Genomic DNA, 18,701 nt, shown 5'->3' on the forward strand with positions numbered 1-18,701 from the left:
TCGGTGTAATGGAGCGCACACGCAGCAAAAAGGGGACAGCGTGCTTCTGAGCCTGGCACTATGCGCCGGCCAGAAGCGAAGGGGGAAGGACATACTGTGCACACAGGGCGCAGTATGTCCGGGGCAGAGGTCAAGCAAGTCGCCGCACACCGGAGTGTATAGAGCATGAACGGCGGCAGACGGAGGGGGCGGGAGGAAATGCAGGTATGCACTCATCACCCCCTACACAGTGCAGCAATCAATTTTACCACAACCATTCGGTTGTGGTATCCTTTAATACAGTATATTGTTAGGTTTTCCATTTACCTAGAGCAAAATACTCAAAAGACAATGACTGATGACAACAGGTCAGCACTGAAAGAGAAAGGTGAAATGGGGAATTTTATGTACAAGAAGAGTAAAACTTTCTATGTACAAACTGGTGAACATAAAGCCTGAGGGGTCTTTGATTATGTCTCTCAAGCGCACAGTTCACGGATAAGTGAAATAAGAACCTTCTTCATTCATTCCATTGTTGTAAAACTAATGTACTATTCTACTGCCCTTTGGCAAGACGTACCATGCCTCAGTCTATGAAATAAGTACAAATGTCTTCTAAACCAGGAACATAAGACATGAGAAACCTTAACAATCTGGTGCAGCAATGTAATGAACATGTGAACCAAACCTAACTGGAGACAGCTATAGAAGCTGTCCTTTCCAGAGCACCCATTGTGGATTTCGCCTTACCCCAAAACCAGATGTAGCATAAAGAAAAGACAACTAACCCCACCACCACTACCCTCACAGTGCTAGGACAAGAGTATAAGTTTAATAGTGTCTTGCTCCAGGTGCCTACCCTTAACTCCCCTGGTGGTTCCTAACCCCAAGATCCCCCTGTTGGTGACTTACCTAACCCCACCGTCCGCGGTGGTGTCTAACCCTAATACCCCCCCTAGTGGTGCCTAATCTTAACCCGCTTAAACTTAACACCCCCCCATGGTGCTTACCTCGTTTTATGAATTTGTACTTAGTGGAAATGAGCCCTAATACTTGTCCTAATACTGGTCAGTTATAGACCACAAACAAGCATGCATATCAGATGTTTAACTTGAAGAGGAACTCCAGCCTAAACAAACATACTGTCATTAAGTTACATTAGTTATGTTAATTAAAATAGATAGGTAATATAATCTCTTACCCACCCTGTTTTAAAAGAACAGGCAAATGCTTGGTTTCATGATGGCAGCCATCTTTTTGGTTAAAAGGAGGTGACAGGGAGCATGAGACATAGTTCCAACTGTCCTTTGTCCTGAGCACCTCTCCCAGTTGCTAGGCAACGTGAATAACAACCTAGGAAATCCCATCATGCTCTGCACATCATCAGGGAAAAAAAGCCTGGGCTTTTTTTCTTTGATGGGTGGAGCTTAGATAAAAATGCAGCTAAAAATGATGCTTTGGTAAGAAAAACAAAGTTCTGATGCTGTGAAACTGTTAAAGAAACACCAAGCCTTTTCAGTTCTGCTGAGTAGATTTTTAGTCCAGAAGTTCACTTTAAGTTTTACTGCATTTGCCTCATGCTTGTTTCAGGTGTGTGGTTTAGACGCTACTGATGTATGAAAGAAAAGCAGGACTCCAGGCAACTGGTATTGTTTAACCACTTGAAAACCACAGTTTAACCACTTCACAACTGAGGGGTTTTACCCCTTCAGCATCCGAGCAATTTTCTCCTTTCAGCGCTCCTTACATTCACTCGCCTATAACTTTATCATTACTTATCACAATAAAATGAACTATATCTTGTTTTTTTCACCACCAATTAGGCTTTCTTTAGGTTGGACACTATGCCCAGAATTATTTTATTGTAAATGTGTTTTAATGGGAAAATAGGAAAACATTTGGAAAAAAAAACATTATTTTTCAGTTTTCCGCCATTATAGTTTTTAAATAATGCATGCTACTGTAATTAAAATCCATGTAACTTTGCCGGTGGGTGTCGGTGCAGCATCCCCACACGTGAAGTTAAGCAGTACTCCACACTTTTATTGTGGGAGTATTCAAATATATTTAAGGAATAGTAATTCCTCATTGTTTGTTTGTGTAGGGACCACTCTATATTTAGTGGTATCTCTCATATATACACCTGACTGCTATTTCACTGTTCACCATTTAACAATTTATTTATTATATATATTTTTCTATTCTTTCTTGTTTTTGTTCATCTTTTCTGGATTATCCAGTATAATATTTACAGGGCCTCTTGGTCTGGACGCTCTTTCTTGCTCCCCTTTGTAGGTCTGCTGGGCTTCTTAGTCCCACACCCTCCACTTGACACTCTCGCCCCCTCCTTTGTGTAGGTGTGGCTGGGTGAGCTGGTGGGCGTCTATGTATGGCTGGTATGCGTGCCTGGCTGCGTCTTTCGGTGGTTGCTGCGCCCGCCCCCCTCGGCTCATGAGTGGTTGAGGCTTTCTGCCCCTTCCCTCCTCCCTTTGGGGACTGGGCTGGGTGGGGCGGGCGCTGCGATCGCTGATTGGTGAGCTGGGATATTTGAGTCTTACGCAGGCATGTTTGCTACATTTCTGCTATGCCCCCCCTTTGAGAAAGCCGGAAGTCCGGTGAAACATGTCAGGACAGCGTGGTATAGCGTCCTGAGGCTGTCCGCATCGGCTCTTGTGCCATCGTGCACCTACCTGCCACCTTCTCCGCTGGCTGAATTCTGTTCACCTTTGCATGCTCTGCCTCCATCTTTGGACTCTGGTTTCTGCAATTGCAGGCTGGATGTTGCTGTTTCCTGCATGTTCTGCTCCTGGCCTATGCTCTCTATCCAGGACACAGTTACACTCTGGGACACTCTAGGATATGCTCTCAGAAGCCCACTGTTGCTGGCAGGACGGATCTTTCCCTGGCACTTTCCGACACATATATGGATTTGAACTGACAGGACACCAACAATCTGGTACTGTATGCTTTATCCTCTTGGAGGACCTGCTGTGTCTATGCTTTGCACCGCACACTGTTAGCTTGCAGTGTCTGTCGCCTTGCTTATGTGTCGATGAACTCTGCTTTGCATGTTTTCAGTCCTGCAGTTTTTTACCTGTGCCCTTGTGAACTTTTTGCTTTACATGAGCGCTGAAACCTGTGCCGCTTGGAGCATTCATTCCTCATCGTTTATGTGATTTGCGGATTGCGTGGCCATTGGGGGTAACGGGACACCTCACTGTCACTGCAGTCTAGCGGATTTCTGACCTTGGAACTGTCATCCAGCTTCAAACACATTGGGCTTGCCCATGTACGAGTCCTTATGGTTAATTTGTCAGCAATAACATCTATGGGGTTAAGTGTGTATGGTGGTCTGCGTGTGTGGCATGAATGAGCGGTATGTTGACAGTTATCAGACTATTCTATGTTTTTATGTGTGAAACTATTTTTTATGCATCTTTTCTTCTTTGATAATCAATAAAGTATATTTTGATATTTTTTCAATACATTTGTCTCTATTGCTTGGAGTATATGCCCCACATTAGCACCTCCTTAATTGTTTTTTGGCTCCATGTAACTTATATGCCCATTTGTCCCAGTTATTACACTGTTTAAATTATGTCCCTATAACAATGTTTGGCGCCAATATTTTATTTGCAAATAAAGGTCCATTTTTTTCAGTTTTGTGTCTATCCCTAATTACAAGCCCATAATCTATAAAGTAACAGTGTTATACCCTCTTGATATAAATATTTAAAGATTTCAGTCCCTAAGGTAACTATTTAAGTTTTTTTTTATTGTAATTTTTTTTAATTTATTTTCATATTATAAAAAAAAATTATTGGTAACAATTGGGGAGTGTGGGAGTTAATGAGTTAAAATGAATAGTGAAAATAATGTATTTGTATGTGAAACATTTTTTTGGGTGTAGTATTACTTTTTGGCCACAAGATGGCCACATTTTTTTTCAGGCGTCCTGCAAGCGTCGGAAGGACGCTTGCAGTAAGGGAGGCTGGGAAATTGAGTTTTTTCACAATGATCTTGCTGCTTCTCGTGGAAGCATGCCGATCATTGCGGGGGCAGAGATCAACGAACGGGAATGGATTTTCCCATTCATTGATCTCCGGGCGAGCGGGTGGCGGCATGCACGATGGCGGGAGTGCGAGCGGGAACGCGGACAGCGGCGGTAGCGGCGGGGGGTGCGTATATCTACGCTCCGGGCGGGGAACTGAAGTCCAAAGGAGCGTAGATATATTGTACCCGGGCGGCGAAGTGGTTAAACCCCCCTAAAGACCAGGCCATTTTTCAATAAATTGGCCACTGCAGCTTTACGGGCTTGCTGCAGGGCCGCACATGTCAGCAAACAAGTGATTCCCCCCCCCCTTTTCTCCCCACCAACAGAGCTTTCTGTTGGTGGGGTCTGATCACTCACCCCATGTTTATTTTATTTTTTGCAAATATTTATTCCTATTTCTTACTAATACATTTCCAATTTTTTTTCTTATAGTCCCTCCCCCCACCAGCCAATCACTGTGATTGGCTGTCATAGGCTTCAGCCTATGACAGCCGATCACCCCTGAGACACTGGAGGGGACAGCCGTGTCACACGGCTATCCCCAGTACAGCCGTCTCATACGGCTGTCCCCAGTACAGCGTTGCCTTAAATCGCATCGCTGTATGGGGTAATTAGACGGCGGTTTCGCTGTCTAACAGTCTCCTAGCGGCTGGGAGGCTGAAGGCGGAGCGGAGCTCTACCTACCAAGTGGAGATGCGATCTCCTGCAAAATATGACCCAAGGACCTTATGCCGACCGGCGTTAGGTGGTCCTGGGGCTGCCGCCACGGCCACACCCACCGGTGTGACGCGGTCGGCAAGCGGTTAAAAGGAAGTAAATGTCAGCCTCTATATCTCTATATCTCTCACTTAAGTTGTCCTTTTTAAGGACTATTTTAATTTATTTACATTTGTTTCCATTTTATTTGTGATCTGCAGTGCATTCTCCAATCATGGTGTGATGCCCACAGATGGCCAGCCCAGCTCCAAGTAAATGTAGAGTGATATAGCCTAACAATCCCTTTCTTTGCTAACCTCAATATATATCTGACTCTTTAAACACTGGAACAGATCCTTTAACATGTCACTGCACTTTGTAAGAGTAGTGACAGTCAAAGCAGCAAGGAGTACAATTCATTGTTGACTGACCTTTCCATAACTGTGTCTGCATTTTAAGCAAACCACGGGGAAAAAGGAACGGAGGCAATGCATTCTTGCATCTTTCTCTGAATGAGCTTCTGAAACAGCATTATTGATCAAAGCAAATGGTGAGCTCGTATGTAAAGACGAAACAGCTGGCAGTCACCTTCCTGTCACTCAAAACAGCTCACTTATGTGCAGACCCAACAGTTATTAAAATCAAGTCAGATCAAATTCCAAGTTCACCTTGCAAAATTAATGACAACCGCGCAATAAGGTAGCAGCATGAATTTGAGCCTTGTAATACATTGTGATTATTAGCGTTTTTATGAGCTCACCTTGAGCAGCAGGCAAGGCTAGCTGGTGTTTGACACACAAACAGGGTTGTAACCAGGTGTGCCACTCTTGTGTGTCACATCAAAGTCACAGTCCTGCTGGTTTGGTTTACACCTGAGCCAATTAGTTGAGAAGATCAGAAAAGGCCTGTAAAGGAATACCCGCCCTCATTATTGTGTTTGAGAGAAGTCACTTGATCCCAGGTAAAATAATACATTGAGAACAATGGAGGATAAAGCATGGCAAGATGGAGTGCACCTCCGAGCACGGGAAAGGAAGGCGAGAGGACGTGATAAGAGAACCGGCAACAAATAAAAAAACAATGTGGAAAAGGAAAGTGCTATATTCCTGGCCTTTTCTCAAAGTGTTTGTCAGTCTTTTGTTGGCAACAAAAGGGCTAATTGAAATGAAACAATCTCCAGTCTGTTTGTTGGCACATCAAATATGCTGTAAGATATGCTGATTCTTGCTGCTCCTGAATTATTGATTATTATGCCTACTAGACAGGAAAAGACGACTCTTAAAGAAACAGAACACTTAATGCAAGCAGGGTTTAATGCCTTGCATCAGAGTTTAAATAAAAGCAAATAGCACTTTTGATTATGTTAATCTAGCTCAGTTGGGAATATGCTTTTAAGTTTCACATTTCACGTTCTGCTAGAAACATATTTGACATGTAAAATATTCAATAATCTCAATGGGAAATACCATTAAAATATTTTACATTGATCTATCATAAAAAATATTGGTGAGAAGAAGTAGTCTCCATTAGAGACCATTGATTATTTATGCAGCAGGTTTGCAGTTAATGCCGCAAAATAAAGATATCAGAGTGGTGTCAGTCCCCCATGAATGGTGCTGTAAGTTCATCAAAGAGAGGGAGTTTTAGGAATTAATATATGGAAATGTTCACACAGTGGTTATTACCACCTGATATTTTCTCTTTCTCTGTTAACACTTTACTCACATTACTTTTTCACAGTGTAATAAAGCAGAGTGGAGGTGAAAGAGGCAGTTTAGTACAGGTGCCTGCTGATATTGCTTTAGATTTTCAGCTCTCAACACACAGGTCCATCAGTGTCATGTTACTGGAACACTTGTTACAAAACAAGACAAGCGACCAGTGGAATGACTGCAGTTTGCAGCAAATTCAAAGGCAGAGACAAGAAATATTGTACAATAACATTTAGTACAAAGAATTATAGCTATAAATGCATGCAAGATAGCAAATTCAATGAAAAATATAGTGTGCACACACAACTAACGAATTACTAACTACTGTATATATATATACTAGCTGGTCGCCCGGCGTTGCCCGGGTATGTAAATGGCTAGTGTTAGCTCTGCCCACTTTTTCTAATCCTAACACACAATTACTCAAGGATGACCTAGTTTGTGAGCTTTGCGGTCTTTGACATCAATAATTGGCATTGAAATGAAATAAATCTAATTGGCTGTGGCTCCACTCCTTTGAAAATCAATAGGTAAATTTTGATTAGCTTTTGTAGGCTCCACCCACTTTTCTGAATATTAATCCCAGTCACCCAGTGACCAACTGTGCAAAGTTTAAGAACCCTGCTATTGACAGTGTAAGAAATACAAAAGTTTGCTTTCTTAAAACAGAAAGAATTTGCAATAATTCAGGTTGGAGTGAGCTTAAAATGTCACCCAGTTCATCTCTGTTGAATACATGCAAATTAACCAATGTTTCCCTTAAAAGCTAAACACACCTCCAGAACTGCCAGAATGCAATGATGTGTCAGTTTGTTAATTTCTACAGAGCCATAATAATCCAACATGCATACAGACTGTTTTGGATTGTTTGATCCTCATCAGTGCATGCCATGGATTAATTTGGCTCTATGCAGTAGGGCTTGTAACACCGAGAGGTACAGACTAACCAGCAAGCTCATGGTGACCCAAAACTCATTGGGGTGTGTAAGGGACTACAATGGTCCTAAAAGCCCCCTTACTAAGATGTTAAGAAAAACAAAAGTTTGCTTTCTTAAAACAGAAAGAATTTGCGATAATTCAGGTTGGAGTGAGCTTGAGATGTCTCCCAGGGCATCACTGCTGAATATATGCAAATTAACCATTGTGTCCTTAGAAGCTAAACACACCTACAGTGTCACAATGTACGAATGGCTGCAGTTTACATTTTCCAGTGAAATTTGTATTTGTCTCCACCCCCTTTTTGGTTATGGGAATAAAAAGTATCCTATACTTTATTCCAGGTAATGTACTATGTGTGTGCCAAATTTAAGTTTACATTCTAGCAGTGAAATTTGTATTTTTCGCCACCCACTGATGTCCTAATGTTTCCCGGGTATGTATTTGGCTGCTGTTGGCTGTGGCCACTTTTCTAACCCTAACACACAATTGTCAATAGTCAATTACCAAGTTTGTGAGATTTGTGGTCTTTGGCATGAATAATTTTCATTGAAATGAAACACATCTGATTCGCTGTTTGTGGCCCCACCCCTTTTCTAAATATTTAACCACAGTCACCCAATGATCAACTGTACCAGGTTTGAGTCTTGTGCCATTAACAGTGCAAGAATGGCAGCAATGAAATATTCCCCTGAAAAATCAATAGGTAATTTTTGATTATTTTTTTTGTAGGCTCCACCCACTTTTATGAATATTAATACCAGTCACCCAGTAACCAACTGTGCAAAGTTTGAGAACCCTACCATTAACAGTGTAAGAATGGCTGCTGTTTACATTTTCCCAGTAAAATTTGTATTTGTCTCCACCTACTTATGACCCTGCATTGCCCCCTTATGTATTTGGCTGGTGTTGGCTGTACCCACTTTCCTAACCCTAACACACAATTAATCAATTACTCAATTACCAAGTTTGTGAGCTTTGCGGTGTTTGGCAACAATAATTTGCATTGGAATGAAATAAATATGATTGTCTATTTGTGGCTCCACCCCCTTTCTGAAATTGAACCCCAGTCACCCAATGATCAACTATACCAGGTTTGAGGCTTGTGCCATTAACAGTGCAAGAATGGCAGGTTTGAGGCTTGTGCCATTAACAATGCAAGAATAGCAGATATATTCCCCTTGAAAATTGACCAACTGTGCAAAGTTTTAGAACCCTACCATTAACAGTGTAAGAAAAACAAGTTTGCTTTCTTAACACAAAATGAATTTGCAATAATTCAGGTTGGAGAGAGCTTGAGATGTCTCCCAGTGCATCAGTGCTGAATATATGCAAATTAACCATTGTTACCCTTAGAAGCTAAACACACTTCCAGAACCGCTGGAATGCAATGATGTGTCAGCTTGTTAATTTGTACAGAGCCATAATAATTCAACATGCATACAGACTGTTTTGGATCCTCATCAGTGCATGGCATGGATTAATTTGGCTCTATGCAGTAGGGCTTCTAACACCGAGAGATACAGACTAATCAGCAAGCTCATGGTGACCCAGAACTCATTAGAGTGTGTAAGGGACTACAAATAGTCCTAAAAGCCCCCTTACTAAGATGTTAAGAAAAACAACAGTTTGCTTTCTTAAAACAGAAAGAATTTGCGATAATTCAGGTTGGAGTGAGCTTGAGATGTCTCCCAGTGCATCACTGCGGAATATATGCAAATTAACCATTCTACCCTTAGAAGCTAAACACACCTCCAGTGTAACAGTGTAAGAATGTCTGCAGTTTTTACATTTTCCAGTGAAATTTGTATTTGTCTCTTTTTGGTTATGGGAATAAAAAGTATCCTATACTTTATTCATAGTAATGTACTATGTGTGTGCCAAATTTCATTCAAATCCGTTCAGCCGTTTTTGCGTGATCGAGTAACAAACATCCAAACATCCGAACTTTCCCATTTATTATATTAGTAGGATATATATATATTGTGAACATACAGTATATCCTGGTTCTATCCCGGTTCATTTTGTATTTGAAAATAAGAAATACATTAAAAAAGAACCTCTTGTTCTCACAGCCCACCTTAATAGAGATGGCCCGAGCAGTTCGCCGGCAAGCAGTATTCTGTGAACTTCGTCTGTTCGCATTTGCGGCGAACAGCGAACATTTGGCGTGTTTGATTCACCCCTATACATCATTGAGCTAAACTTTGACCCCTTACCTCACAGTCAGCAGACAAATGGCAACCGATCAGCTAGCACCCCTTCCTGGACCCCCCACCCCCCTTTCAAAAAACAGATGCAGGTAGCCATATTGGATCAATTCTCTGCTGGCTGCTGACTGTTAGTGAGAGCAGGGTCAGACTTGCTGCAAGATAGGTAGGGAAAGCATTAGCTAGGCTTGTGTTCTTGTTCCTTACTTGCTGTGAAAGCACTCCAAACAGCCCTTTGGAGGGCTAGTACATCGGTCTCCTGTGTTGTGTGTGTGTGACACTCCACAGCCCACTGACACTCAGAGTTGTGTGCACACTACTGCTGTACTGTTGCTTCATTAAGTTGCAGGCACAGAACCACTCCAATGCATTATTATTTTACTGTATTCTGACAGTACTATTTTCAAGGGGTCTAACACCTGGAGGGGGGCATGGCGGAGTGGATAGATGCCAAAAGTCTAGGGGAAAAATCTGGATTTGATGCAAAGCAGCGTTTTTAGGGGCAGAAATCACATTGCATGCTAAATTTCAGGCCTAAAGTGCTTTAAAACATCTTGCATGTGTATACATCAGTCAGGAGTGTAGAGTACTGCTTAACACACCAAACTCACTGTGTAACGCACCGCAAACAGCTGTTTGCGTAGTGACGGCCGTGCTGGACTGGTGCGCACCATGACGAAATTGCTCTTCCTCAGTGATATCAGGTAATGTCTGACTTTAAATTACATTTTCTGCTGGCTGTTCAGTACCTGTAACGAGAATCTGTTATGGAGGGCAAGTCTACCATTGTGAGTGACACTGACCATGGGTAATGGCTGGGGAATCAGGGTTCGATTCCGATCCTGAGTGGGAGCCTGAGGCCCGGCTACCACCACCACACATCCAAGTAAGGACCCATTTGCTGTATAAGTAATGTACCTGCCCTGACCATGCTTTGCAGACCAGGCATCTGTGGTCAGATGGGCCCTTGACCCAATGCTGTGTGCCAGAGATGATACCACTTGCCTTTAACGAGGATGTGTTATGGAGGGCAAGTCTGCCATTCATTCAACTGTGTGAAACTTTTGATGGTACTTTCTCAGTAGCATGGTGACCACGGGTAATGGCTGTGGAATCCTGGTTTGATTACAGTCCGGAGTAGGAGCCAAAGAAACGGCTACCACCACCACACATCCAAGGAAGGCAGCAGGCACGCTGTGGGCAAAGTAGCAGGAACGGCTACCACCACACATCCAAGGAAGGCAGCAGGCACGCTGTGGGCAAAGGAGCAGGAACAGCTACCACACATCCAAGGAAGGCAGCAGGCATGGCATGCATGTCCCGAGGTAGTGACCAAAAATAACAATACAGGAGGACTTTCGAGGCCCTGCTGTATATAGGATGAATCAACTTTAAATCCTTTAACGAGAATCTGTTATGGAGGGCAAGTCTTCCATCCATTCAAGTGAAAGCTATGCACTGACTGCCAGGTATAATACAATGCGCAGTCACAGATGCAGTGAAAGGTATGCAGTGACTGCAAACAGCCGTTTGTGTAATGACAGCCATGCTGGACTGGTGCGTACCATTACGAGAGTGAAGGTGATGGTGGCTTTACAGCCCATATGGTCGCCTGGCTGATGTAGCTGAACGACAGAACAGTGACTGTCCAGCTGATCAAATTTGGTCTGACCACAATGAAGCAATGATCACGAAGGGGGATGGGCACATGTACATGCCTTTTGTTTTGTTGTTGCAGCCGCCCGCAGTGCAGCCAGAAAAATTAGGCAGGCATGTAGACGCCCCAGAAAAATTATTATAGCGGCCGCTGCTAGCAGCAGCCTTAAAAATTCAGGAATCCACCTGGAGTCCAGGACCCTGTTGGTGGTGGCGGAGAAGGCAGTCAAGCGGCCTGCAGGCAGAGATGCTGTGTGGAAAGCGACTTAGTCTTGGGTCAGGCAGTCATGTGGCGTGCAGGCAGAGATGCTGAGTGTGGGGACTGACATAGTGGCTTTGGGCAGGCCTGAGCGTGCTTTGCAGACCAGGCACCCATGGTCAGATGGACCCTTGACCCAACGCTGTGTGCCAGAGTTGTCACCACTTGCCTTTCAACATCACAGTACAGTTTAGGTTTCGCCTTTTTTGAGAAAAAATTGTGTGATGGTATCTTCCACTGCGGTGTGTGGCTTTGCTTTTGTGTGCTGCTTTTCCTCAGGTGGTCATCCGATTGCAGTTTGTGCTTTGTAATCATGTGCCTTCATAAGGTATTTGTCCCTACGCGGGTCTTGGTGTTTCCACGGCTAAATTTTTGGTGGCAGAGAGTACAGATGGCATTGCTCTCGTCTGAGACAGACACACACAAAAAATTTCACACCCTGGGGTGATGGCACTTTGGTGGTGGCGGCCGACTGATTGTTAAGTGGGGTGCCAGAATCAGAGCAGGAGGAGCAAGATATGTCACGCTTCCGTGCGGAAGCTGAGAAAGATGAGGTGTTCTGTGTTAAATAGTCAACTACGTCCTGACATTATTGGGTGTTGATGGCACGTGCCTTCTTCTGAACACTGTACTTTGGTCGAGGGCCGCACAAAATCACGACAGCGCGAACTCGATCAGACCGGCTAGGTGGCCTGCCTCTGCCTTTTGTTTTGTCCATATTGGGGGGGATGAAGTGAAAGGTATGCACTGACTTGACTGACTAATACAATGTGCAGTCACACAGGTGCAGTTAACAGGTATGCACCGAGTGGTATATCACACTGTGTGCACTCACGTAGGTAGGTGGGTGCACTGAACACAACAGGTAGGTACATGCACTGATGGGTATTACAAATATGCACCTGTCCCACACACGTACCGTGAACAGGTAGAGTGACTGGTAGGATAGAATATCACACTGCGTGCGTTCATGTAGGTAGGTGGGTGCACTGGGAACAAAAGGTAGGTATATGTAGTGACGGCTATAATAATGTGCACCTGTCACACACAGACAGGTACCGGACAAGCACAGTGACACTGCGTGCGCTCACATAGGTAGGTGGGTGCACTGAAGTAAACAACGGGTAGTAGGTATATGCAGTGATGGGTATTACAATGTGCACCTGTCACACACAGACAGGTACCAGACAGGCACAGTGACACTGCGTGCGCTCACGTAGGTAGGTGGGTGCACAGTGAACAACAGGTAGGTATATGCAGTGATGGGTATTACAATGTGCACCTGTCACACACAGACAGGTACCGGACAGGCACAGTGACACTGCGTGCGCTTACGTAGGTAGGTGGGTGCACTGTGAACAACAGGTAGTAGGTATATGCAGTGATGGGTATTACAATGTGCACCTTTCACACATACAGGTAGTCACTGAATGTGCTGGGCCTGGCAGTGGCACACACAGTAGGAATTACCAAGGCTGTCTATGCAATACAAGTGTCAGTGGGACACACACACACAAAAAAAATAGATCACAAGAACAAGATTAGCTCTCAAAAGAGCTGTTGAGGGGTGCTTTTTTATCAATAAAAATCAGCAAGGAGCAAGCTAAGAAGCCTACAAGAGCCCAACTAAGCTTTCCCTATGAGAGTCTGCATCAGCTTTCACGTAGGTAGGTGGGTGCACTGAAGTAAACAACGGGTAGTAGGTATATGCAGTGATGGGTATTACAATGTGCACCTGTCACACACACAGACAGGTACCGGACAGGCACAGTGACACTGCGTGCGCTCACGTAGGTAGGTGGGTACACAGTGAACAACAGGTAGATATATGCAGTGATGGGTATTACAATGTGCACCTGTCACACACAGACAGGTACCAGACAGGCACAGTGACACTGTGTGCACTCACATAGGTAGGTGGGTGCACTGTGAACAAAAAGTAGTAAGTATATGCAGTGATGGGTATTACAATGTGCACCTGTCACACACACAGGTAGTCACTGAATGTGCTGGGCCTGGCAGTGGCACACATAGTAGGAATTACCAAGACTGTCTACGCAACACAAGTGTCAGTGGGACACACACAAAAAAAATAGATCACAAGAACAAGATTAGCTCTCAAAGGAGCTGTCGAGGGGTGCTTTTTTAGCAATAAGAATCAGCAAGGAGCAAGCTAAGAAGCCTACAAGAGCCTAACTAATCTTTCCCTATGAGAGTCTGCAGCAGCTTTCCCTTCTCTAATTAATGCAGGCAAACGAGTGAGTCCAATGACTGATGCTGCCTGCCTTTTATAAGGAGGGAGTGTAGCCTAATTGGTTACAATGTGCCTGCTGACTGTGATGAAGAGGGTCAAATTTGACCCTCATGATGCACTATGGGGGCAAACCAAACTTCCAGAAAAGTTTGCGGTTCTTCGTGATCGTGAACCACGGAAGTTCGCCAGGAACCGTTCGCTTGCTATGCCCTTGCTTGGTACATAGTTTGTGTTAAAAAAACATTTATTTTGTCTCCCAAAAGAGTCTAGCCACTTCAGGACGAGAAAAAGAACAGAGGCGCCAGCAGAATAAAAATAGTAACCAATTAAAACCAACTAGCCGACCCGCGGCGTAGCATACGCCGCATAAGAGGGTACAGGGCAGGAAGGGGGTATTGAGCACAGCGGCGGGGAGGGGAGTTGGACCCCCCCTCACCTGGGTCCCCATGTGCACTCCCCCTCCAGCTAAAGCTCAGCAGGAACCCCCCCTCACCTGGGTCCCCCATGTGCGCTCCCCCTCCTGCTTAAGCACAGTAGCAGCCGCCACTATTAGTAAGAGGCAGCGGGCGGGGATGACTCACCTCTTCTGTGTTCCATCGTCACTTCCGGCAATGCCGCACACTGTATTGGTGTAATTTGCCTTTTTAAAACAGAAGGAAATCTGCAATAATTCAGCTATAAATGAGCATTTGTGGTTACCCACAATGCACTGCAACTAAATATGCAATTTCCCCCTTCTCCCCCTTGGTAAGTCAAGCAAGCATCCAGAGCCGCTGATGTATAGCAAGCATATAGCTTTAAATTTTACACAGTCATATCAAACCCACATGTAGACAGCCTGTTTCAGACTTTTGGTGCTCACCAGTACATAACAGGGATTAATACAGCTGTATGAGATAGGGCTTGGACCAGTACAACAGAGTAACCAAGCAGCTCAGGGTGACCCAAACCACTCGGAATGTATAGGGGGATAAAAGGGACCAAAAAGTCCTCCTACTAAAAAAAGCAAAGCTTGGTGTAATTTGCCTTCCTTAAACAGAAGGAAATATGCAATAATTCAGCTATAAGTGAACATTTGTGGTTACCCACAATGCACTGCTACTAAATATGCAAAATAATTCCTTATCACCCGTAGTATGCCAAGTAAGCATCCAGAAGCACTGGTGTATAGCAAGCCTATAGCTTTAAATTTTGCACAGCCATATCAAACCCACATGTGACAGCCTGTTTCAGACTTTTGGTCCTCATCTGTGCATGGCAAGGATTGATATGGCTATATGAAATAGGGCTTGGACCAGTACAACAGAGTAACCAAGCAGCTCAGGGTGACCCAAACCACTCGGAATGTATAGGTGGATAAAAGGGATCAAAAGACCTTCTACTAAAAAAATCAAAGCTTGGTGTACTTTGCCTTCTTAAAACAAAAGAAAATCAGCAATAATTCAGCTATAAGTGAACATTTGTTATTACCCACAATGCACCACTACTAAATATGCAAATTATTCCTTTTCACCCTTGGTAAGTCAAGCAAACCTATAGCTTTAAATTTTACACAGTCATAGCAAACCCACATGTTACAGTCTAGTTCAGACATTTGGTCCTCATCAGTACATAGCAGGAATTGATATGGCTGTATGAGATAGGGCTTGGACCAGTACAACAGAATATCCAAGCAGCTCAGGGTGACCCAAACTACTAAGAATGTATAGGAGGATAAAAGAGACCAAAAAGCTCTCCTACTAAAAAAAAGCAAAGCTTGGTGTAATTTTCCTTCTTAAAACAGAAGCAAATCTGCAATAATTCAGCTATAAGTGAACATTTGTGGTTACCCACAATGCACTGCTACTAAATATGCAAATTATCCCTCTTTGCCCTTGGTTTGATATGACACTACTTCTTCTTCTTGCTTGGACCAGTCACGTCTTCTTGCTTGGACCGGCCCTGGGGGCAGGGCGCTACTTCTTCTTCTTGCTTGAAGGTTGAGGCACTTACTCTATTATATATATAGATTAAAATGTTGGTGACGGGGGTGGACCTGTCTCCCCAACGAAAACACACAACCGCTGTATGATATAACAAATTTAATCAAATTGAGTACTCCAACAAAAAATTGCAACGCGTTTCTTGGGTCTCAAGCCCGCTTCCTCAGGCAAAATGCAACAGCGCAGTAGTGTAAGCTAGTGTGGCTTGTACATTGGAATCCACCTGGTGGATGGGTGTTTTACCCTTTCTTTTCTACGGAGAGCGACTTCTTTTAGCCTGAGTGGGGACAGGTCTAATCTCCCCACACGCATTGAGAGTGGTTGCCTGAAGCTGGCAACCCATAGTTGTGAGTATTATCTCGTCTTTTACTAAATACGCTACTTGTCTACCAGTACTACACTATTGGGGGCTCTCGATTGTCTTTTTGCTTTTTCCACACTTCAGGACAAGAGCAACGTTCACATATCAGCAGCACTGCTCCCATTGATTCCCCAGTAACTGTATTACTACTTATCACAACTAAATGATCTATATATTGTTTTTTTTTTTTTTTTCAGGACAAATTTGGCTTTTAGCATGTGATAATTTTGTTTAGTAATTACCTTATTTTCTATGCATTTCAAAAAGGGAAAATAAGGTAAAAATAGAAAAAAAACACTATTTCCCCATTTACATTCAGTATAGCTTTACAATAAACAGTGCTAACTATAAGTTAAACCCATACATTTTATTTGCTTATTTATCCTGGTTATTAAAACATTTAGATTTTGTTCCTAGTGTATGGTGACATTATTGTATTTGGAAAGAAAGGTGTCTTTTTCTGTTCTTTTATTTTTTTTTTCTTTCTCATTATACACTATCGATGATTATAAGACCTTATTTGCAAGAATAATAGAAATATACCCTCATGGCATACATATTTAAAAAGCCATGTTCCTAAGGTAAAACTATATATTTTTTTTCTTTTACGTTCTGTAACTTTGTTATCATTTTACAAGTCTTTTATTTTGGTACAGAATATGTGAAAATTTAATTTCTTTTGATTCAGTTTGTGACTAAAAAGAATACACAAGACACGAGCCTCAACCCTAAAACTGTCTAAACTGTATTCTACTACTTATCACAGTTAAAATGTTACCACATATGTCTCTTGTAGTTTTCTTACAACTTTCCCAAGATTGATCATAATTTTGAAAATGAATTTTTATGTTTTTATTGAGTTTGTCCCTACCTAATTTTCATGTGACGGGGGTTCAAGCTGTAAGATACACCAAAATGTATTCTACCACTCGTTATGGTTAAAATTATACCACATGTGCCACATTTAGTAACAAACTGGTGGTGCATTAGCCACAAATACAATGGACGTATATATACGTCCTTTGTCATGAAGTGGCTAGCGTACATATTTTGAAAAAGTTATGGTCTGGTCTATGTCAAAATATTAAATGCTCCATCTCTGTATACATTTACTAAACATGGGCCAATATCCAGTTAACTTTTTCTCTGTAGTGTTCTCCCAGGAGATAATTTTTTATTTTATGTAAAAGATTTTACTTTTCAGTACTTAACAATTGAAAAATAGTAAAAACTAAGTACATAAAAGTAATAGCAAACATATTTTGAGTATTTTCTTGTATAGTGAGGCGTTTAAAGGTATTTTATTGGAAAGGTATGAAAATATCTTCTTGGAGAAAAGTCAGGAGAAAAGTTTATATGATACGAACCATAATCCGGCATGGATTCATTACATAAATGCCTGCTATTAAGAGGTAAGTTCTTCCTACTCAGAACTGGGTCACGTTAGATAATCAAGTCTGTGATAGAAGCCCCCGTGACCCCATGGAGCCCCAAAGCTGTAAGGGGGACACCACTACTACTTCATTCCCTCTGATAAAGGGGTCCATCCTTCAGATCAGGTGTTTTCGTGGCTACATTTCTTATGGGTTTGAAGATTCCGATGCCCCTTGCAAGAGGTGCCCCCAGGCTGTGAGGGCCACCAAGAGTTGGCAAGGAAAAGGGTGTGAACTTTTGGGGGGTCCTATCAAAGTTTTCCTGGGGGGGCATGATTTGCAGCTGCACCCCATATGATAGTTGCGGGTATAAGTTGTGTCATTATAGTTGCACACAGCATCCACAGCAAGGACAGCCTGGGATTTTTTTTACATATTCACTTTGGTACCTGTATAATATTGCAAAAGTTGGGTAAAAATAACATTTTGCCAAATCCTTCCAGATAAATATGGTCAACGATATGCAAATAACTCTGGCTTGCATGCAAATTTAATGTGAATTATATACAATTTAGGATTGAACCAGCAAAATGTTCTGGTGATGAAAGCTTCACTCTCGCAGGGCGTATAGATTACCCTTGATAAGGGTGGCTAATCTGGATATGGACTTTGACTTATCACACATAACCATCTAAAAAAGACTATATAGCACTACTTCAGTGGACTTTGGATATTCCTTCTGTGTCTCACTACCTGAGGAACTAGTCTATAGCTTCTATAGGATTTAAACCCACAGACGACAACTGAGTTTAGTAGCTTAAATAATAGTATAAGAGGGGATACCCACTGTACAAGGTGTGTGTGGAGAATAAGAGGGTGCACCTATTATTTGTGGTGTGTGACTTGCTTTGTTTTTAATCTTTTTTTATGTAATTTTGTTTCAATAAAGTATTTACTATATTATTACATATTATTACATGTTATACCTGGTACCTTGCATTTATATAGAGTAAACTCCTGAATGATTTGACACTGACTTAGGCACTGACTGGCCAGAAAGCAAAATAGCACCACCCATGAACCTCTCTAGTGAGGTAGAATAAAAAACCCACAGCATAAATGTATTATGTATTTTGAATAAGAAATGTGTCCTGGCATACAGATTGCCACTTTGAAGTCATAGGGAAGGTGAGGACTTCAAGCTTCATAGGGGGTTGGGAGTGGGGAGG

The sequence above is a fragment of the Hyperolius riggenbachi genome, chromosome 5 (assembly GCF_040937935.1).
Source record: "Hyperolius riggenbachi isolate aHypRig1 chromosome 5, aHypRig1.pri, whole genome shotgun sequence".
Lineage (NCBI taxonomy): Eukaryota > Metazoa > Chordata > Amphibia > Anura > Hyperoliidae > Hyperolius > Hyperolius riggenbachi.